Source organism: Myodes glareolus, chromosome 15 (genome assembly GCF_982192425.1).
Source record: "Myodes glareolus chromosome 15, mMyoGla1.1, whole genome shotgun sequence".
NCBI classification, from domain to species: domain Eukaryota; kingdom Metazoa; phylum Chordata; class Mammalia; order Rodentia; family Cricetidae; genus Myodes; species Myodes glareolus.
The window spans coordinates 3,516,380-3,543,077 of NC_142040.1; the positions used below are offsets into that span (position 1 = coordinate 3,516,380).

The following is a 26,698-nucleotide window of genomic DNA, read 5'->3' on the forward strand; positions in this document are numbered from 1 at the left end:
TGAGATCCAGATGCTCTTGTTGGAAGAAAGAATTATGGATTAGGAAAGGCTGGCAGCTAGAATGAATTCTGTAATGAATTCTGGATTGGAATTGGAGTTTTGAGTTAAAACTCATAGACAGATTGTAGATAAATGGGTGTACACATGTGCATGCATACACATGTGCGTGCGTGCACACGCACACACACACATACACACACATTTGGATGGATATAAACACAGGTGTAGATCTGTGGATGTGCAAATGTACCCATTCATGTTTTTCCTGACTCTGGTTTCTAAAGTGTAGAAAACAAAGACAATCCAATTGGTAAATGTTGCAAGATTCAATATGCTTTGTGACTTTAAAAGTGTCAAGATGAGGTTTAAAAAAAATGTTCTACATAGGATAAAGGCTCACTAACTATCCACCACACTGATAATACTCTATGATAAATAAAATGAAGGTATACCCCGCCCCCAGGCATGTTGTTTGGCATCAGCATTTCAGCTTTACATTTAACTGAACTCCTAGCTGATACTAGAAAACAGGCCAATATAAAAGAGGGGGAATGAAGGACTGATAATTAAAAAGAAAAAGTCAAAATTAACATTACTTTTATATGTATGATCTAACATCTTACATGCCTGAAGAAATCTTCACTTATAAGAATTGCAAAGAGGAAAGAGGCTCAGCCATTACCAGCACTTTTTACTGGAGGACCCCAGTTAAAATTCCAGAAACCCACAAGGCAGGTCATACCAATCAGCAATTCCAGTCTCAGAAAACAGGACACATTCTTCTGGTCTCTGCACTCACCAGGCATGCAAGGGAGACATGGACATGCATACAGGCAAAACAACCATGATACAAAATAAAATAAATTAAATTTAACAAACAAATCATAAATATAGCTGTGCAAATTTCCAGGATAGAAATATTCAATATATTGCAACCAATTTTATTTATAAACATCAGAGCATAGAAAGTACAACTTAAATAAAGACTTTTATAAATTAGAAAAACATTGAATCTGTCAGGTATAGATTTGTCAGACATCTACAGAGAGAAATACAAAATATTCTGAGAAAAAAATGAAAAACAAAAAAAACCCAAAAACAAATACGTCATGGAGATATTACAGTCTTCGATTGGAAGAGTCAGCTTTGCTGTTGGTTCTCCGTGACATTGATCCATATATACAGCTTAAACCTTACCAGAACCCCAGTGGGATTTCTACTAGAATGTGAACATCTGTTTCTGAGATATAAATGGAACAGCAAGGGGAGGAGATACAGAAGTCCTGGAGAACATGTAGGGAGCACTTATTGGATGTCAATATTACCATGATCTGTAGCTGAAAATGTGTGCTATTTATTGGCCTCTGGAATGAGGTGTTCACAATATATATTATGCTGTACGTTAGAGCCTATTCACTTTTTTGAAGTAAGTCATTTTATTATTATATGTTTTATAATAAAAATGGTATGTAAGAACGAAAGTTTTAAAAGATTTTTTTCTTTGTGTCTATCTAAGTCAAAATTCATTCGCGACTACACATTTCTCTAAGCCAACGTTGCTCATGGCAGTTAGGTGAAATACTTCTTGACCAGACTAGGATTAGTTGAGAAATCTCAAGTATACTGGTCTTCATGTTCAAGAATCAATTATGAAAAACTACTCTGACTAAAGTATCCTTTAGATGCACATTGGGCTGGCCTACAATGCAGCTGCATAACCAGTCCTTTCTGAATCTCTACGTTTACTTCTGGCTGAACAAAAGAGTTCCTAAGTCATATTGGGAGGGAAATAAGCCCCCCAAAATAGTTTGTATGTAATTTTATTTTTAATAGGAGACATGTTCATCAAAAGCCTAGATGTTAAAGATGATCTGATCTACAAGCTTCTTTCCCACAGTTTATCCCCCCCGCCCCAATACCAGAAAGTGTTCTGCAAGTTGCCGAAGGAGAGAAGCAACTAATAACCCTACACAACTGCAACTCCTATGAAACAAAATGATGACAAGCACAAAAGGATATCCATGATGGTGCAATCAACGTCTGTTACCTGAGAGGAAGACACAGGTGGATCTTGTTAGTTTAAGGATAGCCTAGATAGAAAGTGAATTCCAAGACAGCTAGGACAGTTACATAGAAAAACACTGTCAAAAACCAAACCAAAACAAAACAACAACAAAAAACAAAAAGGAAAAAAGTAGTTGGAGCCAGATGTGGTGGTAGCTGCCTGTAATCCTAGCACCTGGTGGAAGGCAAGGTATCTCTCTGAATTTTAGGTTTACTTGGTCTAAATAGTGAGTTCCTGGACAGCCAATACTACACAGAGATATCTTTTCTCAAAAAAGCAAAAATAGATAAATTAGCACACACAACCACCATAGCCCTTAGTCCAGAAACTTTTCCTTGATCTTTTTTGATAAGAAAGTATTCATTTCTAGAATGAGTGCTGGGCTCAACTGCATACAGAAGTGATAAAAACTAGAAGAAATCTAAGAGGGGATGAAAATTGAAGAATTGATTTCTTCAGATTGGCTTCTGGGCACATCTGCTCTGGCACTTTTTTGATTAATATCTGAGGTGGGAGGGCTCAGGCAATCATAGGTAATGCACTCCTGAGCTGGTGGTCCCTGCTGTATAAGGAAGCAGCATGAAGGTGACTTGGAGAACAAAACAAGCCAAAGCTGTGATCCCCCAGAGTCTCTGCTTTAGTGTCTACCTTCAGGTTCCAGCTTTGGTTTGGAATAGTGATGGACTATACTCATAAGTCAAATAAATCTTTTTCTTTCCAAGTTGAATAGGGGAGGAAGAGCACAAAAATGCATGGAAGGGAGAGAAATCAGTAATATTCTGTTATCTGGCTGTGCTCATCCAAATAAGAGTGGTGTCACAATCTAGAGAGTCCTTTTACACAAACTGATTAATATCATCCAAAGAGGTTGAATCTGAGGAACAGTCATTCTTTCAGAATCAGTGATAACTTCTAGAAATTAACATTTTTTGTTTAGAATAAAATCAGAAGAACTAAACTTCGACTTGTCAATCAGAGTCAAAAAAAGAAATAAAAGAAAAAAGAAAAGGAAACAGAAAAGATATGGTCTTCCTATAACATGATCTTCCAAGTAACAAGTTACTTTGGGAATTTGAAATGCTGCAAAAATGACCTTTTTAAAGATAGAAAGCAAGTGATGCACAGGATTTGAGCTCCCTGAAAAGGACACTTGAAATCTAAAACTTTTCTATACCTCTCCTGCTAAATTGCTGTGTATCACCCATTTATGAGAAATGAGCCTAAGCTCCAAGTCACAATAATCTACAGAAAACCCTTGGTTACTTAATATGGCTTTGTTTCCATGAATGAAACTGCATTCCATTCAGTAAGCTACTCCATACTCATGTCTGTCTACAACTTCGTATCATTTCTCCAGGAATGGAATATTCATGACTACTGCAGATATAATGCTAAGAAGTAGAGTATCAGAATTTCAGAATGGAAGACATTATAAGGGAGACTTTAATTTGTATTAGAAAGATACCAAAAATGAAAGTCAAAATTTAAGTAAAAGGTAAGTATTTATCAACTGCTTATAGTATGTTACTAAAATAAGTGTCTTAACTGATACTGAATGAAGCCCTCATAATAGCTAAATGAGGTAGAAATATATAATTTTATAGCTAAGGAGCCTTACATATATAGAGAGAGAGGTACAATTTACTTAAATTGGAGTCAAGACCCCCTGGTTCCCAGGCCAAAACCCTACAGAACCACATGAGATATTGATCCATGTAACTCTACTAGGAAAAGGTCTAACTTGTCATTAGTAAGGCTGTGTTCCTATGCTGTTATTTTAGAAAGCAGTTATAATTAGCACTGGTATGTTCCAAAGAATAAAGAGTATATCTGCTTCAAAGTAGGATATAATCACCTCTTTACATATACACAGTTTGCCATGAACAAAGTCTCACATATACTAGACTGACCTCAAACTTTAGCATACTATGCAGCCATGAATGACCTTAAGCTTCTGATCTTCCTGCTTCTTTATTGTAAAACCTGAGGCTATAAGCATGAGGAACTATTCTGGGTTTATATGAGTCTGAGAATCTAACCCAGGGCTTTGCACATTCAAGGAACCCTTCTATCAACTGACCCATATCCCAAGTGCCAAATTGTGATAATGACTTACACACAATACAACTTGACTTTGCAAATGAGAGCATGTGTAAGCATTAAAACTGGCATATGAATGCTATCTATTGAACGATTGTTGAGAGGGTAAAACTAACCAATGATTAGGATACAATTTTTATTCTTAGTTTAGTTTATTTAGTTTGAAAGTAAAAAAGACCATGGATTGAATGGTACTTTTTTAGTTGCTAGGACAATCTGGAGAATCTGCTGAGAATCACTTTAACCAATTGCTTACGATGAATGCCTTAAACATGCTGGATGACAAACAGTTCCCTATGATGTGGGATTACCCTATGTATGCTGTGATTACAATTAATGAATAAACTGCTTTCAACCTATAGCAGGGCAAAACTTAGTTAGGCGGGGAAAACTAAAGTGAATGCTGGGAGAAAGAAGGTCAGAGTCAGGGAGAAGCCATTTAGCCCCACCAGAGATAGGCACAGAAACTTTTTCTAGTTAGCCACAGCCTTTGTCAATACACAGATTAATAGAAATAAATTAACATGTAAGAGTTAGCAAATAAGAAGCTAGAGCTAATGGATCAAGCAGTGATTTAAATAATAAAGTTTCTGTGTGACGATTTCAGGGCTAAGTGGCAGGGAACTAACTAGCAAACTCCTTACAACACCCCTAGGTTGGCTGCATTAATAACCAGTGTTAATGGGAAGTATAGGCACTGAAATCTTGAGACTTTCTCGGTGAAATGAAAAATGTCCCAGACATTTTGGAATCAGTTCTGGGGAATTCCCAAGTTAAACATAAAATTGCCAAACATTCCTGCAATTCCACTGCTATATATGCAAGATAGTTGAAAATGTATGTCATATAAAACTTGTATGTAAATGTCCATGACATTCTGGTGTGGGAGAATTGTCTGTATTCTGTCAATCATATTTTAAATAAACGCTGATTGGCCAGGCAGGAGGTATAGGTGGGAAACCAGACAGGAAGTGGAAATGATGCAAGGATAGCAGGAGAATTCTGGGAAGGAGGAAATTGATTCCTCCCTCTCCTGCCCAGATCACCGAAGCAGCAGGATGTGAACTGCCCCACTGAAAAAGGTACTGAGCCACATGGCTAACATAGATCAGAAAAATGGGTTAATCAAGATGTGAGAGTTAGCCAGTAAGAAGCCTGACCTAATGGGCAAATCAGCATTATAATTTATAAAGATCTCTTGTGTGATTTTACTTTGTGACTAAACAGCTGGGGGGCCAGGCAGGACAGAAACACAAACAAGCAGGCTCTCTCTTGTTACAACATTCTTATTGTAACATGAGGACCAGCTTGTTGGGGTTCCTGTCCTGCCCGGTACCCCACAGCTGGCAAGTCCCAAAGAAATTAGAGTCTACATTAGGTTATAAACTGATTGACCCATTAGCTCAGTCTTCTTATTAACTAATTCTTACATTTTACGGTAACCCATAATTCTTGTCTATGTTAGCCATGTGGCTTGGTACCTTTTTCAGTTGTCAGTTCACATGTTGCTGCTTCGGTGGTCTGCGCAGGAGTGGCTGAGGGAGCTTCCTCCTCCCTTGCCTTCTTCTATTCTCATTGCCTCGCCTCTACTTCCTGTCTGGTTGACTTGCCTATACTTCCTGTCTGGCCAATCAGTGTTTTATTAAAATACATGATTGACAGAATACAGACAATTCTCCCACACCACTTATTAAAAATAGCCCCAAAGAGAACATCCCTTAACTGATGAGAAATACATTGAAATACTACTAAATGATTATAAGAAATAAAGTAGCTACCTGCTTTGTTTCTTTCTGTTGCTGTGATAAATATACTAACAAAAACAATTTAAGGAAGGAAGCGTTTATTTATTTGATGTACAGAAGTTGCAGTCTCTCATGGTGCTTAAGTCACAGGGGTATGAGTTTGAGGAAGCTGGTCACTACAGCATACATAAGTGTATGCAGAATGAAGTGAATAATTGTGTTCAGCTCACTTTATCTTTTTTTATACAGTTCAGGGAATTATGCTAGAATAAATTCACCCAAAATAATCTCTCACAAATATGCCTAGAAATTTGTCTTCCAGGTTATCTAGATCTCAACAAGTGGACCAGTATCTGCTACAATATAGAGGAATCCTAAATGCATTACACTAAATAAAGCAGGGTTGACACAAAAGGCCACACACTGTAATATTTCAATTGTGTGCAATGGCCATAATGAACAAAATCACAGCAATAGAGAGCTGTTTCCCATTCCCAAGACCAGAGAGAGGAAGAAAGGAAGGGTTACATGCAATGGGTATAGATATAGGGGGAAGTTAGTGTATTAAGTTGGTGATACTTGCATAAGTATAGCCAAACAAGAATTATTAAAAGAGAAAGCTATTATCTCATTTCTTTTGTCTGGAGATATATAGCTTATACAAAAATCATGAATATGGTAAATATTTTTGTATATTTTTATTCACACTAAAAATACAAACAAAAACAAAACAAAAAAACTCAGAGTAATGTTAAGTGATTCAGGCCTAAAAAATGTACTTTAACTATAAATATGCAAGCGCTTTATTCAACCATGACGTTTTTCTATTGTCCTGTCGGCCTTCTCCACTTCATTGCATTCACATAGACAAACAGAACTTTCAGTGCCACTTTCAATTGTGAGGCAAAGTTTTGGACTTGAGGTTCTTTTCTTTCCTAATCATATTCTTATAATTCTTCTGTCTCTATCTTCTCCAGATTTTCAAGCATTCTCATTTCTTATTGACTGCCTTGCCTTTAGATCCCACATCTTGGTTATGCGCTGAAAACATGTTAAACAGTACCTCACAGGCACACCATTGAACTCCAGCGTTGGACATGTCATTTCCCACACCAGAGTCTCTTGTCTTTGGCATCAGGTACTCATCAGCCCTCTCATCTTCTGGCCATTGACCTGTGCATTTTCCACTCCTTTCGCCTGGTCTGGAATTGTTAGCCAAACAAAAGAAACCAAGGTGCTCAGCCTGAAGTGAAGGGCAGCTCTGAAGCAGCTTCCTGTTTGCACTGAGCGGTGTGGGCAGAGGAGAGGGCATGGCCTCCTGCTGCTTATGTCTGTTTGAACAGAACACAGGGAAGGCTGTTTGCGTTTCACTTCCCCAGGCACTATTACTCGGAACTGCTTTCTGAATCCATCTGTGGTAAAATCTGAAAATGTGCTACGCGCAATTACACAAGCAAACACAATGTCCCAAGACAAATATGCCATATTAGTAAGCAAGCCAGAAATGAAGCAAAAACAGGTGTTTCCTATATTGGATCTGATTGCCTACATGCGTGGCTGGCTACTCTGTATTATTGCATTCTTTCCTTTTTTTAAGGGACATGATATTTTTTTTAATTTTTTAAAAACAATCTTTTCTCATTTTATATAACAATCTTCATTCCCACTCCCTCTCCTCCTCCTGCTCCCTCCACCTTCACCTCAAACCACCCAACTATCCATTCCTCAGAGATGGTAAGGCTTCCCATTGGAAGTCAACAAAGTCTAGCACATCACTTTGAGGCAGGGCCAAGGACCTCCCCAATTTATCTAGGTATCACTCCAAAGAGAATGAGCTCCAAAAAAGCAGTAGGGATAAATCCCGGTCCAGTGACCTACAGACTGTCCCAGTCATAAAACTGTCACCCACATTCAGAGGGCCTAGTTTGGTCCTATGCTGGTTCACGGCTATCAGTACAGAGTCAATGAGCTCCAGTTAGCTCAGGCAAACTATTTCAGTGGCATCCCTATCATGGTCTTGACCCCTTTGCTCATATTATTGTTCCTCCCTCTCTTTGACTGGACTTTGGGAGCTTAGCCCAGTGCTTCACTGTGGATCTCTGCATCTGCTTCCATCAATTTCTGTATGAAGGTTCTATGATGACAACTATGGCTGTCATCAATCTGATTACAGGGGAAGATCACTTCAGGCACCCTCTCCATTACTGCTTATGTTTTGGGTGAATCCTTGTGGATTCCAGGGAAATTCCTAGTACCAGGTTCTTGTAGTAGCCCCATAATGACTCTGTCAATTATGGTATGGTATTTCTTTCCTTGCTCTCCCTCTCTGTCCTTCCCCCAACTCAACCATTCCATTTCCTAATGTTCTCCACCCAACTCCCCTTCTCCTGTCCTCTTCCCTTTCTGCCCTCCCTTCTCCCCCACCCCCATGCTCTCAATTTTCTTAGGAGATCTTGTCTATTTCCTCTTCCCAGAGGGATCTATATATGTTTCTCTTAGGGTTCTCCTTGTTACTTCGCTTCTCTGGGGTTGTTGGACTAGGTTTATAGTCCTTTGTTTTATGCCTAATATCAATTTATGAGTGAATACATACCTTGTTTTCCCACAACCAGCACAGCCTGGATGCCGAGACTGGTGGGGGGTGCTGGGATTGAGACGTGGAGGCTTCTTTTCAGGTGGAAGAACAGCAACCTTAATTTTGCCCTGAGTCTTTTATACCTCTACTGCTTCTGTGGAAAACCTCTGGCAAGAAAGAGCACAAACATTCTTGTCAATTACAGACCACAAGGAAGTTCTGCTGTCAGTCAGGGGAAGTGAGGGCAGCTGGATCACAACAATGTTTGTCTTTCTGGGTCTGTGTTACCTCACTCAGGATGGTTTTATCTAGTTCCATTCAATTGCATGCAAATTTCAAGATGTCATTGTTTTGTTTGTTTACCACTGAGTAATATACTCCATTATGTAAATGTAGCACATGTTCTTTATCCATTCTTTGGTTGAAGGTTATCTAGGCTTTTTTCAGGTTCTGGCTTTTATAAATAATGCTGCTATGAATATAGTTGAGCAAATGTCCTTGTAGTATGATTACACATCCTTTGGGTATAAGCCAAGAGTAGTATTGCTGGGTCTTGAGGTAGGCTAATTTCCAACTTTCTGAGAAATTGCCATACTGATTTCCAAAGTGGTTGTACAAGTTTGCACTCCCACCACCAGTGGAGGAATGTTCCCCTTATTCCACATCCTCTTCAGCATAAGCTATCATTGGTGTTTTTGATCTTAGTCATTTTGACTGGTGTAAGAATTGTTTTGATTCACATTTCCCTGATCGTTAAGGATGTTGAGAAGTCCCTTAGGTGTCTTTTGGTCATTTGAGATTCTTCTGTTGAAAATTATGTTTAGTTCTGTATTCCATTTTTGTTTGGATAATTTGATATTGTAATGCTTAGTTTCTTGAGTTTTTTATATATTTTGGAGAGCAGTCCTCTGTCTGATGTGGGGTTGGTAAAGATCTTTTTCTAATCTATATGGCTACCATTTTGTCCTATTGATTGTGTCCTTTGCCTTACAGAAGCTTCTCATTTTCAGGAGGTTCCATTTATTTATTGTTGCTCTCAGTTTTGTTCTTTTATGATAAATAATGATGATAAGATGGCCCAGGAGGCCTGCAAGCCAGGCAGAAGCTGCCGCTGGAGCAGTACAGGGTCCCTGGGCGAGCGGCAGAGTCAGGCGGCTGGATACGGTGAATGGCAGAGTAAATGGACATAAGGCTATATATAAAGCTAGACATTTATTACTTAAAAAAGGGAGATATAGACAAACATAAAACAAAGACATACATACACACACATACACACACGCGCGTGCATGCACCCACACACACACACATGCGAGAGAAAGAGAGAGAGAGAGAGAGAGAGAGAGAGAGAGAGAGAGATGGCGGCGAGGGGAGGGTCAAAGTGGCTGAGTGGGCGTGGTTAGTTCTTAAAGTGATAGCAAAGAATAACATTCCCAGATCCTTTTTATAATAAAAAGTAGAAGGTTAGACATTACAGGTTGAAGGAATTAGGGCGGCGAATTCTCAAGACTGCTTCCAGCTGATTTGTGGGTGTCGTTTTTGGGAGGGGTGTGGGGGTGAGAAAGATCCGAGAGAAGCTGGGTGCTGGTCACGTCTTGGCATAGCTGGTCTCTGTTCCCGACAGGACAGGTGTCTGTGGCATGGAAATGTTTGGTGTCCCTTGGACCTGGTTAGGGTGTTGACAGAACAGAGGACAAAGTTAAATTGAGAAAAATTTTAGGACCAGTGAATTGAGAGGTTTGTATCTGACCTGTTTACGGTGGGTTTTTTAATTTGGCTCCCTGGAACTCATAAGAAAAACAGAAGTTTTACATTGTATTAAGAACTCCTTGGGTTTGTAAAAGCAGAAATTATAATGAAAAGTATTTTTATTTGGTGAGACAACCTGGCAAAACCTCTCAACTATCAGACTGTCAGAGATCTTTGAGAAGGATAAGATTTTACTTGAGTTACTGATTAAAAAATGACAGAGAACTTACTTGGTTGGCATCTAGAGCTACTCTTTGGTCCTCCCTGGTCGCTGAAGGTTATATTTGATTTTTGTTGTTTAATGTAGAGCTGCCAGGCTTTTGAAGACTCTGTGGACCAAGAAATCTTTAGGAAGACAGGTCTACCTTACCTGCGCAGCTAGACTGTCGATTCCAGTGATCCTGTTCACGTTTGGAGGTCTCCAGTTTAGGTGATAGGCAGTTTTTGCCCAATGGTCAGTGCTTGGCAGTCGAAGCAAACTGCAGATGGATGCTGGTCAGTGACGTGACCGTCTGTCTTTTGTCTTCTTGGAGGAAACAGAGTGCTTGCTAGGAGCCAACCTGTCTCTTTTGGTTATGAAAAGTTTTTTAAATTATAAATATCGCATTACCCAGATCTCTGAGCAGTTGAGGGCTGATTATTAGGTGTAGCTGTAGTATAGAATCTATCTGGAAGATTGGGTTTGAGTTTGACTGTAATAGGTAAGATCCACATTTATAAAAAGACAGACAGAAAGAAAAAAAAACTGTGTGTAACATTAAGATTAAAAGTACATACCAGTTTATGATTTTGTAGTCTGAAACGAGATGAAATGAACAATCATTATACATAGAGAACAGGAATTAGGCAAAGTGTATGTTTCTGATGGGCCCTATCAGAAAGCACGTCACTATGCAAAACACCTGTAATCACAGCTAAGGAGAGATTTCAGTGAACACTGAGGAGGGGGAGGGGAAAGCGGGACATACATAACAGTGGGAGGGCCTGGTCGTGTGATCTGGCTCTCAGTGAATCTAGCGATAAAGTCACCTGACCCCAATGAACATGGCGGCGGCCATGTGTTGCAAGGGAAAAGTTACAGTTTGTTGTTGAGCCAACCATAAAAAAAAACTGCACCAGGTCACAGCTGGGATGGAAAAGCCCGCAACTGTCTGCCATGGACGATTGTTATCCAGAGTCTGAATCGTGAAAACCCGTGCAATGAACGCGCCAAAGACCACGTGAACAAGCGTCCTTGATTTACGGGTGGGGAGCTATGGGCCTAGCTGGATAAACCAGAGGCTGGGGCCGCTCCAGGAGCGGCGGTACGGCGAGAGGAGAGAAAAAGTAAAGAAAAGAAGTGAAAATGAAAAAAGATAAAGAAACTGAGGACCCGGTCCCCAGATGAATGTCGAATGCACAGCACGGGAATGCAGTGCTAACACAGGCGGACCAACCCCCGGGGTCATCCAAACACGATTCCAGCAAAGGAAAGCAACCTTCTGTAGCAGAACGAGGAGCGACTCACCAAGTGAAGGCGGTGTTGGTTGTAACAGGTGGGTCGGTGTTGAGACCTCGGTTCCGATTCAGTCCCGGAAGTTGGTGGTCAGGGTCCCGTGGAACTCTGGCCTTTGGCGGGTGAATTTCTGGAGTCCACGGCACCAATTTTGTTCTTTTAAAAAGATAAATACCATGATGGAATGTCCCAGGCAGCTTACAGAGCAGCTGCAAGTGGAAGCGCCATGCGGCGGGGAAGGGAGATATAGACAAACATAAAACAAAAACATACATACACAGACGCGAGAGAAAGAGAGAGAGAGAGAGAGATGGCGGCGAGGGGAGGGTCGAAGTGGCTGAGGTGGGCGTGGTTAGATCTTAAAGTGATAGCAAAGAATAACACTCAGTGTCTGTGCTGTTGGTGTTATACTTAGGAAGTTGTCTCCTGTGTTCATTCATTCAAAGCTATTTCCTACATTTTTGTCTGAGGTTCAGTGTGGAAGGATTTATATTGAGGTTTTTGATTCATTTGGACCTGAGTTTTGTGCATGAAAATAGATACAAATCTATTTTCATTCTTCTACATGTTGTTATCCAGTTATCAGCACCATTTGTTGAAGATGCCTTTTTTTCCATTGCATAATTTTAGCTTCTTTGTCAAAAAACAGGTGTACATAAGTGTGTGAACTAACATTAGGGTCTTTGATTTGATTCTGTTTGCCTACCTGTCTGTTTCTATGCCAAAAACAAGCTGTTTTCAGTATGGAAACTCCATAATAATGCTTAATGTTAGGGACGGTAATGCCTCTAGAAGTTCCTTTATTATTCAGGATTCTTTTGGCTATCCCAGGTTTTTGTTTTTCCATATGAAATTGAGTATTGTTATTTTGAGGTCTGCGAAGAATTTTGCTGGGACTTTGAAGAAGATTTCATTAAATCTGTAAATTGTTTTTGGGAGTATTGTCAATTTTATTATGTTGATCCTACCTATCCAAGAACATGGGAAATCTTTCCATTTTCTGATATCTTCTTCAATTACTTTCTTCAAAGACTCAAAGTTCTTGTTACATAGATCTTTCACTTCTTTGGTTAGTTTTACCCCAAGATATTTTATGTTACTTGTGGCTATTGTAAATGGTGATGTTTCTCTGATATCTTTCTCAGCCCCTTTATCACTTGTATATGGGAGGACTACTGATTTCTTTTGAGTTAATCTTGTATCCTGCCACATTACTGCAGGTGTTTATCAGCTGTTTGAGTTTCCTTGTTGAAATGTGAGGGTTAGTTATGTATACTATTATATCATCTGCAAATAGCAAAAGTTTGACTTTTTTTCTGATTTGTATCCCCTTGATCTCCTTTTGTTGTCTTATTTCTATAGATATAACTTCAAGTACTATGCTGAATAGATACGGAGAGAGTGAACAGCCTTGTCTATAATGTTCCTGATTTTAGTGGAATCACTTTAAACTTTTCTCCATTTAATTTGATGTGGGATGTTGGTTTACTATATATTGCTTTTATTATATTTTGATATGACCCTTGTTTCCTCAATCTCCTCAAGAACTTTATCATGAAGAGGTGTTAGATTTAGCTGAAGGATTTTTTAGCATCTAATGATATGATCATATGGTTTTGTTCTCTCAATTTGTTTATATGGTAAATTCCATTGATAGATTTTTGCATATTGAACCATCCCTACATCTCTGGGATGAAGCCAACATGATCATGATAGATGATGTTTCTTATGTGTTCTTGGATTTGGCTTGCCAGTACTATACTGAGTATTTTTGCATCAGCGTTCATGAAGGAGATTGGTCTGTAATTCTCTTTCTTAGTTGAGTCTTTGTGTGGTTTGGATATCAGAGTAACTGTAGCCCCAAAGAGTCTGGCAATGTTCATTCTATTTCAATTGTGTGGACCAATTTGAGGAGTATAGGAATTTCTTTGAAGTTCTGGTAGAATTCTGCACTAAAACTCACAGGCCTTGTTTTTGTTGTTGTTGTTTGTTTGTTTGTTTGTTTTTGTTGTTGTTGTTTCTATTTCTTTACAGGTTATACATCTATTTAAATTATTCATCTAGTCTTGATTTTGGTATGTGACACCTATCCAGAAAACTGTTCATTTCTTTTAGATTTTCCAATTTTGTGGTGTATAGGTTTTTGAATTATGACCAAAAGGTCTCTGGATTTCTTTGGTGTGTGATGTTTTCTCTTCCTTTTCATTTCTGATTTTGCTAATTTGAATGTTCTCTCTCTGATTGATTAGTTTGGATAAGAGCTTGTTTGTCTTGTTGTTTTTCTCACAGAACCAGCTCTTTGTTCCATTGATTCTTGTATTGTTTACTTTGTTTTTATTTTTTTGATTTTAGCCCTCAATCTGATTATTTCCTGCTGTCTATTCCTCCAGGGTAGGTTTAATTTTTTTTTTGTTATTGTTCTGGAAATTTCAGGTGTGCTGTTAAGTCATTAGGGTTAGAATTCTCCCGGTTCCTTATTTAGGTACTTGGTGCTATGAACTTTCCTCTTAACACTGCTTGCATAGTGTCCCATAGGTGTGGATATGTTGTGCATTCATTTTCATTGAATTCTAGGAAGTTTTTAATTTCTTTTTATTTCTTCATTGACCTAGGGATGACTCAATTGAACTCTGTTTAATTTCCATGTGCTTGTAGTCTTTCTGCAGTTAGTGTTGTTGTTGAATTCTAACTTTAATCCTTGGTGATCCAATTATATACAAGGGATTATTTCAGATTTTTTATATCTGTTGAGATTGACTCTGTTACCCTGTATGTGTTCAATTTTAGAGAAGGTTGCATGAGGCACTGAGATGAAGATATATTCTTTTGTATTTGGGTAAAATAGTATGTAGATGTTTGTTAAGTCCATTTGAGTCATGACATCTGTTAGTTCTCTTATTTCTTTGTTACGTTTCTGCTCGGTTGACCTGCCCATTGAGGAGAGTGGAGTGTTGAAATCTCCAACTATTAGTGTGTGTGGTTTTATGTGCAATTTAAGATTTAGGAATGTTTTTATATATATGTGGGTACTCTTATATTTGTGGTATACATGTTCAGGATTGAGATTTCTTCTTGATGGATTTTTTCCTGTGGTGTGTATGAAGTGTCCTTCTTTTGATTGATTTTACTTTGGAGTATATTTTGTTAGCCATTGGGATTGCTACCCTAGCTTGTTTCTTAGATCCACTTGATTGGAAAAAAAGGTTTATTTGATCTTTTCCCAACCATTTACTCTGAGGTAATGTCTGTTTCTGAGGTTGAGATATGTTCCTTGTATATAGAAGAAGATTGGATCCTGTTTTTATATCCAGTTTGTTAGCCTGTGTCCTTTTATAAATTGAATAAATCAAGTCCATTGATATTAAGAGATATTAATCACTAGTGATAGTTAATTCCTGTTATTCTCTGGTGATAGTGTTTGTGTGTTTCCCATCTTTGAGATTTTCTAATGTAAGGTTATCTGTTGTGTGTGTTTTTGTGGATGTAGATAATTTCCTTAGGTTGGAGTTTTTCTTCTAGTAATTTATGTAAGGCTTAGTTTGTGGATAGGTGGTGTTTAATTCTGGTATTGTTATGGAATATCTTGTTTTCTCCATCTATGGTGTATAGTAGTCTGGGCTGGCTTCCATGTCTCTTAGTGTCTACACTTTCCAGGACTTTCTGGTTTCAAGGTTTCCACTGAGAAGTCAGGCGTTAGTTTTGATAGGTCTGCCTTTATATATTACTTGGCCTTTTTCCTTTGCAGATCTTAATATTCTTTCTTTATTCTGTATGTTTAGTGTTTTTATTATTATATATCAAGGGGGCCTTTTGTCAAGTCTATTAGGAGTTCTGTAAGCTTATTGTACCTTAATAGGCATATCCTTCTTTAGGTTGGGAAAGTTTTCTTATATGATTTTGTTGAATATATTTTCTGTGCCTCTGAACTGGAGTTCTTTTCCTTCCTCTATCTCCATTATTCTTAGGTTAGGTCTTTTTATGGTATCCCAGATTTCCTGGATGTTTTGTGTTATGGATTTGTTAGATGAATCCATTTCTCTACCATATATTCAGTGTCTGAGATTCTCTCTTCCATCTGTAACCTGTTGTTTATACTTTCATCTGTAGTTCCTGTTCATTTACTCAGTTTTTCCATTTTAGAATTCCCTTGCCATGTGTTGTCTTTATTGACTCTATTTCAGTTTTCAAGCCTTGAACTGTTTAAACTTTTTTGCTTCACCAGTTTAATTATTTTTTTTTCTTGACTTTCTTGGGTTTCTTTAAGAGATTTGCTGATTTCTTCCAATTTTTGTCCTTTTGTCCATTTCTTTAAGGGTATTTTTCATTTCCTCTTTAAGGGTCTCTATCATCTTCATAAAGATATATTTAAGGTTATTTTCTTCTGTTTCTTCTGGGTTAGTATATACAGCTCTTCTGTTGTATGACTATTGGGTTCCGATGTTATGTGTTGCTTTTTAGGTTGCTGAATGTATTTTTGCATTGCCACCTACTCATCTCTTTCTCCAATTGATGTAAAGCAGTATACTTGCCTCTTGGTCTACTTCTTGCCACTGTTGTCTGTATTTCAGGGGTCCTCCCTTAGACCAATCATTGTAGTTGCTGTCTGTGTCTTAGGAAGATGTTCTTGGTCCACTATTTACAGTTACTGTCTGTGTCTCAGGGAGCTGCTGAGGTCTCTAGGATGAGCAGGTTTGTGAGTGGAGTGGAAATTATAGATTACTGAACCTGGTAAATCTGGGAGGTTAGAACAGGCTGCCTGCAGGTGACTTGCCTTCTGACCAGCTAGTGAAGATGAGGCAGCTTGGGGAGAAACTCAGGGTTTTGCCCACAGACCTAGGGTCTAGACCCTGGGCTGTCTGGTTTGGAAGATGATAACTCCCTTCTTGGTTCACTCTGTGCAGTCATGTTAAAATTTCTTAATAATCCTGAAGTGTGATCTCCAGCAGAAAAAGAAGAAAAACCACCCCACAGTGCTACTGAGGGCTATTTGATCCTCTGCTGAATTAAAGCTTAAAAGCTAAGTCATGTAATTAACTTACATATTTTAGATCTCCCATGATCTATTTTTCTAAGCCAGCAAATTATAAATTCTAATTCTGAATTAGATTTCATCTTCTTGTTATCCCTGAAGAATCATGGACGTTTTAGCCGAGAATTCTAATTAGATAGAGATATTGCTTAACTGTATGCCAAACAGCTTGTAAAGTATCTCTGAATTTTAATGTGCTTTATATTTTCCAACTCTAGGAGAAATGAAGTATGTAGAAGGAGAAATGATCTTAAAAGCAAAAGGACTTTCATTCTTGTTTGTGTTGTCTGACTGAATTACACCAGCCAGCTCTAGAAAGCAGCATTATGTTTATCAAGAAGAAAATACTGCTGTTGATCTTGTTTATTTCTCAATATTAATATTTTACATGGAAAACCAGAAGGGAGAGAATTCAGAGTCAGAAAAGTCCTCAGTTATAGAGACTACAATGCAGCAGTATTGGATATAGTCTTAGCATCATATCACACCATTAGGTGGGAAGAAAAATCAGACTACCTTCATCTTCAGACACATTCAAGGATACTAAAATGAAATTGGTATTCAGAATAGATAAATAAAAAAGCGGTATACACCGACTACTAAAACATGGTGTACTGTCTCATACTACAAGCAATCAGATTAGGGTGAGATCTGAATGGGTGAGCTAAAGATTCACTGGAAAAACAGGACAACCTAGATAGAAACTTGTCAGACTACTAACATAATATCCAACAGAGTTAATTCTAAATGTTCTCATGATGTCATTAAAAGCTTATATCCAGCAGAAGATGACCAACATTAAATGAACTGAGCATTACTTTTGTAGAATTTGTGTTTTGTATAGCTTTGTTTGGACATTTTGTTTATTACTGAACTTTTACTTGTATATTATGGCTTCTAATTATGATTTTTATGGTGTGTGTGTCTGTCTCTCTGTCTGTCTATCTGTGTGGTGCTGTGTTTATCTATTCCTTTTGGTTTTCCTTTCCTTTGTTTGTTTTGTAAGTATTTATTATATTTTGTTTTGGGGGCTGTTTGTTTGCCTGTCTGTTTTCTAAAGAAAGAGAGAAAGAAAAAGTCCAAGAGTTGAATGGGCTATGAGATGGGAGGATCTTGGAAAGAGAAACAATATTCAGAATATACTGTATGAAAAATTTTATTATATGTATATTATATATGTACATATAAGAGTTTAAATCAAGAAAATTAAAGATTAAATTGATTAAACAATGAAACCCACTTCCCTTACATAAAAAAGACCAGATGTTCAATGAAGATGGATGCTTAAAAGAAATCCCACATTAGCTCAGAATTGAGAATAATGGAGGGTTATTTATTTAGGGGTAGACTCACAAGTCACAAATCCTCCGCTGGAATGGAGAACAGCAACCACATCCCACAGCTGGAAAAAGGAACTTGATGCTCACTTTACATCGGCATAAATAGTATAAGAGGCCATGCCAAGTGGGTGGGTAACTTAAAGGCTGCTGGCTGTAGGAATTCCTACAGCACCTCAACTCAAGCCAAATATCTGTAAAGTCATGCCCTCATTCTCAGAACACACAGCAAGGTGTGCATAGCATGTTTACTTGGTAAAAAACAAAAAAAAAACAAAACAAAAAAAACTAGGTTTTCTCCTTTATATCACCTGAAAGGAGGATAATGGAAGTAGGGTTAAGTATGGAGAAGGATGGGAAGGCAAGGAAGAGGAGAGGGTCAGGAAATGGATTAACTAACTCTAAGGATACTGGAAAACTTCATATGGAAGCACATTTTATAAACTTCTTACATGTAGATACACAGAGACATAGATTTGAGTTTAACTAGCAGACTATATCCCTCCCAGAAGCCATAGGTTACTAACTAAAAGCATAGTGCTAAGTGTAGGAATCTGCCCCTTCAGTTGTTGGGCAGAGCTGTTTCCAAGTCCCAAATCTTACTGATGTTTTTGGTTGCCCACAATAATGCTGATAATACCATATTGCTGTAGATACCACACACAATCCCAAGAACATTCTCATGTAAGCTTTGAACACTAAATTTTTCTTTCAAAATCAAATCCTTATGATTCTTCACTCTGTTTCTGTCTTCTTCACATCATCAGGCAACTCTTCTCATTCCTTATTGACAGTTTTAGATTCTATATTTCCATTGTGCCATTAAAGTATGTCAAAATTCAGCTACTAAAACTCGATTAGCTATTAGTATCCAGTTTTATCCAATGGAGTATCAACTTCAACTATACTTGAAGGGCAGGAAAGGTTCTAACAGCTAAAGTTCAAGAAGTATCAGAGCAAAACAGTATGTTTGAGACCTGATAGGAATGCTGCACTCATAAACTCACAGAAACTGTAATTACCTACACAAGACCTGCACAAGATAAGCCGTTCCACATGCTGACATGACATAAAAAGAAACTCACAAGTCCTCAACACCAACTGAGGAACTAAGGACAGTTGATGGCTTCTCATGGAGGGAAAGTCATCTTTATTTTAAGGGTGTAACTGCTAGCAAGTAAACCACATGCCAGTGGGTGGTCCACACCCATGACAATATGGCCATCACAAATTGGAGTTGATGGAATTTTCAATTTGAAAAAAAGGATATGAAGATGAGATGCTTAAAGGCAGAAGGCAGGGAGGTGATAAGTTCCTAAGAGTATAAAGGAGAGGAATCAGGGATGAACATGTTCAAAATAAATTATATGAAATTCTCAAAGAACTAATAAAAATATTTATTATAAAAGAAACTTTGGCAATGATGTCTTTACTCTTCTCTTACATCCTTAAATTTTACTCAGCTATGAAACCTCTAAGTTTGTTGATCATTTCTCTTGATCAAGCTTTGTATAAAGGGACCGATAGGAAATGCTCTAGGCTTTGTGACTCACTCAGGTGTCATTTGCAACAACCCAAATCTTGTAGTATAGGACAAAAGCAGTGAGAGACAACACAGAGAAACTAGGATGATTGCATTCCATTAAAATTTAATTTTCACACAGAGATATTAGTTTTATAAGATTTTTGTCTTACAGAATTTGTATTCTTATTATTTTTTAACTAATTGAGAAAATGATAAATATTCTTAGCTCCCAAATTGCAAAAATAGATTGGGCATATTTGTCCTGTGGTTCAAAGTTTGCTGACCCCTGTTCTGGATGACAACAGATTGGGCAAATCATTAATACATAGAAATGAAAGCAGAAAGACTGATTTTGAAAACTTTTTATCATGATAATTTCATTTTCTGTAATTACATATCATCCTCCATCACTCTGACACAGCAAAAATAAGGAACATATAAAGAATGGAATACGCAGAAGATCCATCCTTCTGGAAGGGTGAGTGTGAGCCCGAACAGCGGCCGACCTGATGCCCTGGAAAGGGGAGCTCAAGCACCCCCCATTCCACAAAACTTTCTGATCATTCAGCAGGGATTTCCCCCTGGCTGCTGCCTTGCTCTTCTTATCCCATCCCAACTTGTCCCCAAGCACCCCTCTCCATCTGCAAGATCAGAGGATTCCCCAACTCAGCCTGCTTTGGGGCTGAGGGTCTGGGGACAAAGTGGTGAAAGCAACTGCTGCAGGACTTTCTTTGTCTCACTAAGCCTTCAACCAGCAAGCACATCCTTTTGTCTGCGAGGTCCCTGGCTAGCAAGTGGCCCGGATCCTGTACCAGAAGAACCGTCCTTCCAGAAGGGTGAGTATGTGCCCAATCGGCAGCCAACTGGGTGCCCAGGAAAGGAAGTTCAGCTTACCCTCCAAACACCTCATTCCATCTGTGGGATTATAGAATTCCCCAAATCAGCCTGCTTCGGGGCTGAGGGTCTGGGGACAAAGTGGTGAGGGCAACTGCTGCAGTAGTTTCTTAGTCCCACTGAGTCTGCAAGTGTGCACTTTTGCCTACAAGGTCTCTGGCCAACAAGTGGCCTAGATCCTGTACCGGAAGATCCACCCTTCCGGAAGGCATTTGAAGGAAGAGATGGGTAAACATCAATATAAGAATTCCTCCAACAATATGAAAAACAACATGATGACACCAGAATCCAGCAAACATACAACAGGAAGATTTGAACACAAAAATCCAGAAGGTGTAGAAGAAATAGACTTTAAACATAACATTATGAAAGTGATAGAGTCCCTTAAACAGGAATAAAAAAAATTCCCTTAAAGAAATGGATGAAAAGAATAGCAAAAAGTTTGAAGAAATGAATAAATACCTCAAAGATACCCTAGGAAACCAAGAAAAAGCAATGAAACAGGTAATGAAAACAGTTCAAGACTTGAAAACTGAAATGGAGGTAAGGAAGAAAATACAAACTGAGTGATGACTGGATATGGAAAATCTGGGTAAACTAACAAGGACTACAGAGACAAGTATAACCAACAGAATACAAGAGATAGAAGAAAGAATTTCAGACACTGAAGATACTATAGAGGAAATAAATTCATTGATTAAAGAAAACAACAAATCCAACAAATTCTTAACACAAAACATCCAGGAAATCTGGGACACCATAAAAAGACCAAACCTAAGAATAATAGGAGTAGAAGAAGGAGAAGAATTACAGCTCAAAGGCTCAGAAAATATATTCAACAAAATTATAGAAGAGAACTTTCCCAACCAAAAGAAGGATATTCCTATGAAAGTACAAGAAGCATACAGAATACAGAATAGAATGGATCAAAAAAATCCCCTCACCATATAATAATCAAAACGCAAAACATACAGAATAAAGAAAGAGTATTAAAAGCTTCAAAGGAAAAAGGTCAAGTAACATTTAAAGGTAAACCTATCTTTACACCTGACTTCTCAATGGAAACCATGAAAGTCAAAAGGCCTTGGATAGATGTGCTGCAGAAACTAAGAGACCATGGATGCAAGCCCAGAATAATATACTCAGCCAAGCTTTCTTTCACCATCAATGGAGAAAACAAGGTATTCCAGGATAAAAACAAATTTAAACAATACGTAACCACAAACTCAGCCTTAGAGAAAGCAATAGAAGTACAAACAACCCAAAGAACCCAACAACACCAACAATAACTTAGACATCTTACAACCCTCCACAAGCACAACCCAAAGAAGAAAAACACAAACTCTACTACCAAAAAAATAATTGGAGTTAACAACTACTGGTCATTAATATCACTTAATATCAATGGTCTCAATTCACTATAAAAAGGCACAGGTAAAGACAATGGATGTGAAAGCAGGATCCAACATTCTGCTGCTTACAAGAAACATGCCTCCACTATAAAGACAGACATTTATTTAGAGTTAAGGGTTGGGAAAGGTTTTTCATTCAAATGGACCTAAAAAACAAGCGGGTGTGGCTATACTAATATCTAACAAAATTGATTCCAAACTAAAATCAATCAGAGGAAATGGAAAAGGACACTTTATTCTTAATAAAATACTGGAAAACCAAATCGAAGAACACATCAAAAAAAATAATCCATTGCAATCAAGTAGGCTTCATCCCAGAGATGCAGGGCTGGTTCAACATACGCAAATCTATCAATATAATCCATAATATAAATAAACTGAAAGAAAAAAACCATATGATCATTTCATTACATGCTGAAAAAGCATTTGACAAAATTCAACACCCCTTTATCATAAAGGCCATGGAGAGGGTAGGGATATGAAAATTATATCTAAAAATAATAAAAGCAATTACAGCAAACCAATAGCTAATATCAAATTAAATAGAGAGAAATTCAAAACCATTCCTCTAAAATCAGGAACAAGACAAAGCTGTTTATTCTCAGCATATCTTTTCTACATAGAGCTTGAAGTTCTAGCAATAGCAATAAGACAACATAAGGAGATGAAGGGAATTCGAATTGGAAAGGAAGTAGTAAACTTTCGTTATTAGCAGATAATATGATTGTGTACATCAGTGACCCCAAAAACTACCAAAGAATCCTACAGCTGCTAAATACCTCCAGTGATGTTGCAGGATACAAGATCAACTCCAAAAAGTCAGTAGCCCTTCTACACACAAAGGATAGAGAAACAGAAAGGGAAATCAGAGAAACTTTACCTTTCACGATATCCACAAATAGCATAAATTATCTTGGAGTTACACTAACCAAGGAAGTGAAAGATTATTTGACAAGAACTTTAAGGCTTTGAAGAAAGAAATTGAAGAGGATACCAGAAAATGGAAGGATCTCCCATGCTCTTGGATGGGTAGGATCAACAGTAAAAATGGCAGTTCTACCAAAGGCGATCTATAAATTCAATGCATTTCCTTTCAAAATCCCAACAAAATTCTTTATGAACCTTGAGAGTACAATAATCAACTTTATATGGCAAAACAAAAAATCCAAGATAGCCAAAACAATCCTATACAATAAAGGAACTTCTGGAAGCATTACCATCCCTGACTTCAAACTCTATTACAGAGCTACAATACAGAAAACAGCTTGGTATTGGCATAAAAACAGAGATAGTGACCAATGGAATGAAATCAAAGACCCGGATATTAACCCTCAAAACTATGAACACCTAATTTTGGACAAGGGAGCTAAAAATATACAATAGAAGAAAGAAAGCATCTTCCACAAATGGTGCTGGCATAACTGGATGCCAACATGAATGAAAATAGATCCATATCTATCACCATGCACAAAACTCAAATCCAAATGGATTAAAGACCTCAATATAAATGTCACCACACTGAACCTGACAGAAGAGAAAGTGGTAAGTAGACTGTAACACATGAGCACAGGAGACCACCTTCTACGTATAATCCCAGTAGCACAGACAACAAGAGCAACAGGGAATAAATGGGACCTCCTGAATCTAAGAAGCTTCTGTAAAGCAAAGGGCACTGTCATTAAGACAAAAAGTCTTCCTACTGAATGGGAGAAGATCTCCACCAACCCTGCATCAGACAAAGGTCTGATCTTCAAAATATATAAAGAAGTCAAAAAACTAAACTTGAAAATTCTAATTAACAGAATTAAAAAATGGTGTGCTGAACTGGAAAGAGAATTCTCAGCAGACATAGTTCAAATGGCCAAAAGACACTTAAGATCAAGTTCAATCTCCTTAACAATCAAGGAAAAGCAAATCAAAACAACTCTGAGATACCATCTTACACCTGTCTGAATGGCTAAAATGGAAAACACCAACGATAACTTATGCTGAGAGGATGTGGAGTAAAGCGAGCACCCATTCATTGCTGGTGGAAATGCAAACTTGTGCAACCACTTTGGAAATCAGTGTGATGCTTTCTCAAGAAATTGGGAATTAATCTACCTCAGGATCCAGCAATACCACTCTTGGGTATATACTCAAGTGATGCCCAATCATACTACAAAAGCATTTATTCAACTATGTTCATAGCAGCATTATTTGTAGTTGTCAGATCCTGGAAACAACCTAGATGCTCCTCAAAAGAAGAATGGATAAAGGAAGTATGGAATATAAAATAGAGTACTACTCAGTGGTAAAAAATAATAACATTTTGAATTTTTGATGCAAATGGATGAAAATAGAAAAAACTATCTTGAGTTAGATAACCCAGACCCAAAAAGATGAATATGGTATGTACTGACTCATTAATGGACTCTAGCCATAAACAAAGGACATTAAGCCTATAGTTCACAAGCCTAGAGAAGCCAAATAAAAAGGTGAACCCAAAGAAAAGCATATATAGAGCCTCCTGGAAAATGGAAGCAAACAAGATTACTGGGCAAAAGTTGGGAGCATGGTGGTGGGTTAGGGGTGAAGATGGGGTTGGGGTAAGGGGAGAGAGGGAGAGAGAAGGGAGAAAGGAAAGACTGGAGTGAGCTTGGGGGAGTGGGAGGTTGGAAATGGAGGAAGGGTAGATATAGGAGCAGAGAAGAAGATATCTACATTAAGGGAGCCATTTTAGGGTTGCAAAAGACTTGGCTCTAGAGTAGATCCCAGGTGACCATGGAGATATCTCTAACTAGGACCTTGAACAGCAGAGAAGAAGGTTCCTGAACTGGCCTTGCTCCACTATCACACTGATGATTATCTCGAATGCCACCATAGATGGTGTGGGAGAATTGTCTGTAATCTATCAATCATGTTTTAAATAAACACTGATTGGCCAGGCAGGAAGTATAGGTGGGAAAATCAGACAGGAGTTAGAGGTGATGCAATGAGAACAGGAGAATCCTGGGAAGGAGGAAGTGGATTCCTTCCACTCCTGCCCAGACTCCAAAGAGGCAAGGTGTGACTTGCCCTGCTGAGAAAGGTACCGAGCTGTGTGGCTAGCATAGATAAGAATAATGGGGTAATATAACCTACAAGAACTAATAAGAAGCCTGAGCTAATGGGCCAATCAGTTTTATAACTTATGGAGATCTCTGTGTGATTTTATTTGGGGCTTGCCAACTTGTTGGGGTACCAGGAGAGACAGAAACTCCAACAAGCCAGCCTTCCATATTATAAATGGCACCCAATGTGGGCACCACTCAGAGGCACAAACAGCTCCACCATGCTAGTGGTTCAAATGCAAGGCTCAGAAGCAAGAGTGGCTCTGGCATGTTGGCAGTCGGTGGGGCAAGCAGGCAGTACACATTTTTGACCTAGGAATGTCACAGCTTAGATTCTTAAGAATGTAGCAATTTAAAAGCACAAAGCAAAAAATATTCTTGGACAGTAAAGAATTACAGACAATGCAGTAGGACAGATTCAGATATAAAAGACCTCTAAATGGGTCATAGTGTTAGATGAGTGTATGTAGGCTTGGGAGAGAGAAGAAAAAAATATAGAGAATAGAAGAGTAAAATAAAAGAATTTACCCTTTTAATGCCTTTAAAAATGGTAAAGTCTTTAAAGAGACAGAGTACAGAGAGTTATAGATTAAAAGAAATAAATAAAAATATGTCACATAAAAATGAAAAATTCACAGAGAGTCTGAATTATGTACATTGTGTTTTCTTAAAATTTTTACCGTGAAGGAGGTAAATACAGAGAGACATTCCATTGTATGGGATAGTATTATAAAAGTATTATGTATATTATTATAAAAGTATTATGATTGTATTGGGTCTGAGGACATGATGCTTTGGAAAAGAGGTTCTTCTTTTGTTTTTACAGGGGATGAGACCCTGTGGATTGCTTCTATCACAATATGGTATGACTACGCCCTCCTGAAAGGTTGCTGTGAACACCCTCAAAAAAATTACTTCACTCAACTGCTGACTGAGATGAACCTGGCACACAGTATACATCATGAAAGACCTGATTAACAGTGCCCCTATATAGCAGGAAGATGTTTGGAGAGAAATAACTACGTCCATATTCCCAGATATTGCTTATAAATATTCTTTTACATTTAAAGAGGGATATGATATAAATATTAATAATTTACATTGATATAAATTTTTTTCGTTGATATAAATTTAAGGTCAATTTTGTTATATGTATATGTATTTCTGATCTTGATTAAGGTATTTTGATTGTGTAGTTCATTTTAAAATGTAATATATATAAAAAATATAAGTTAATAGATAATCATCAATAACAATCAAGCTTCTAGTCATGTTAGTTAGATTTTCTAGATATATAGAGATATATTTCAGTTAGACATTCTTCATATCTTTCAAAAACTACAGAATATGGCATTTTAAATGTTTTAATAACTTAGGACTTTTCATGACAATGAGACATGTCTGCTCCTGGCAGCACCAGCTACTTCAAGAGGAGCATGGGCATTGAAGAGGCTCCTTATAGAATTGGTTAGCCATTTCAGCAAGAAACTGCTCTTGCTTGGACTGTTGCATAAACTGGACATGAAGAAACCACAGAGAGAGGACTGTTGAATTTGCCTAAAGGTGAGATGATCTTTCAGGGTTCCTGATTCATGAAAGAGTCTGTGAGACATTCTGCAGCACACAAAAGAAAGTGACTGGACTGTCTTTGAAATTTCCTGCTTCATGGAAATATCTTCT

General features: G+C 37.9%; 1 long non-coding RNA gene across 1 annotated transcript; it reads right to left on the minus strand.

Annotated features, from left to right (window-relative positions):
- Positions 1–6,593: 6,593 nt before the first annotated feature.
- Positions 6,594–8,749, minus strand: LOC146891683 (uncharacterized). The gene is made up of 2 exons (XR_014997224.2): positions 8,504–8,749; positions 6,594–7,241 (listed from the first exon to the last, which is right to left on the minus strand). It is a non-coding gene; the product is annotated as an uncharacterized LOC146891683 (long non-coding RNA).
- Between the last annotated feature and the right edge of the window lie 17,949 nt (positions 8,750–26,698).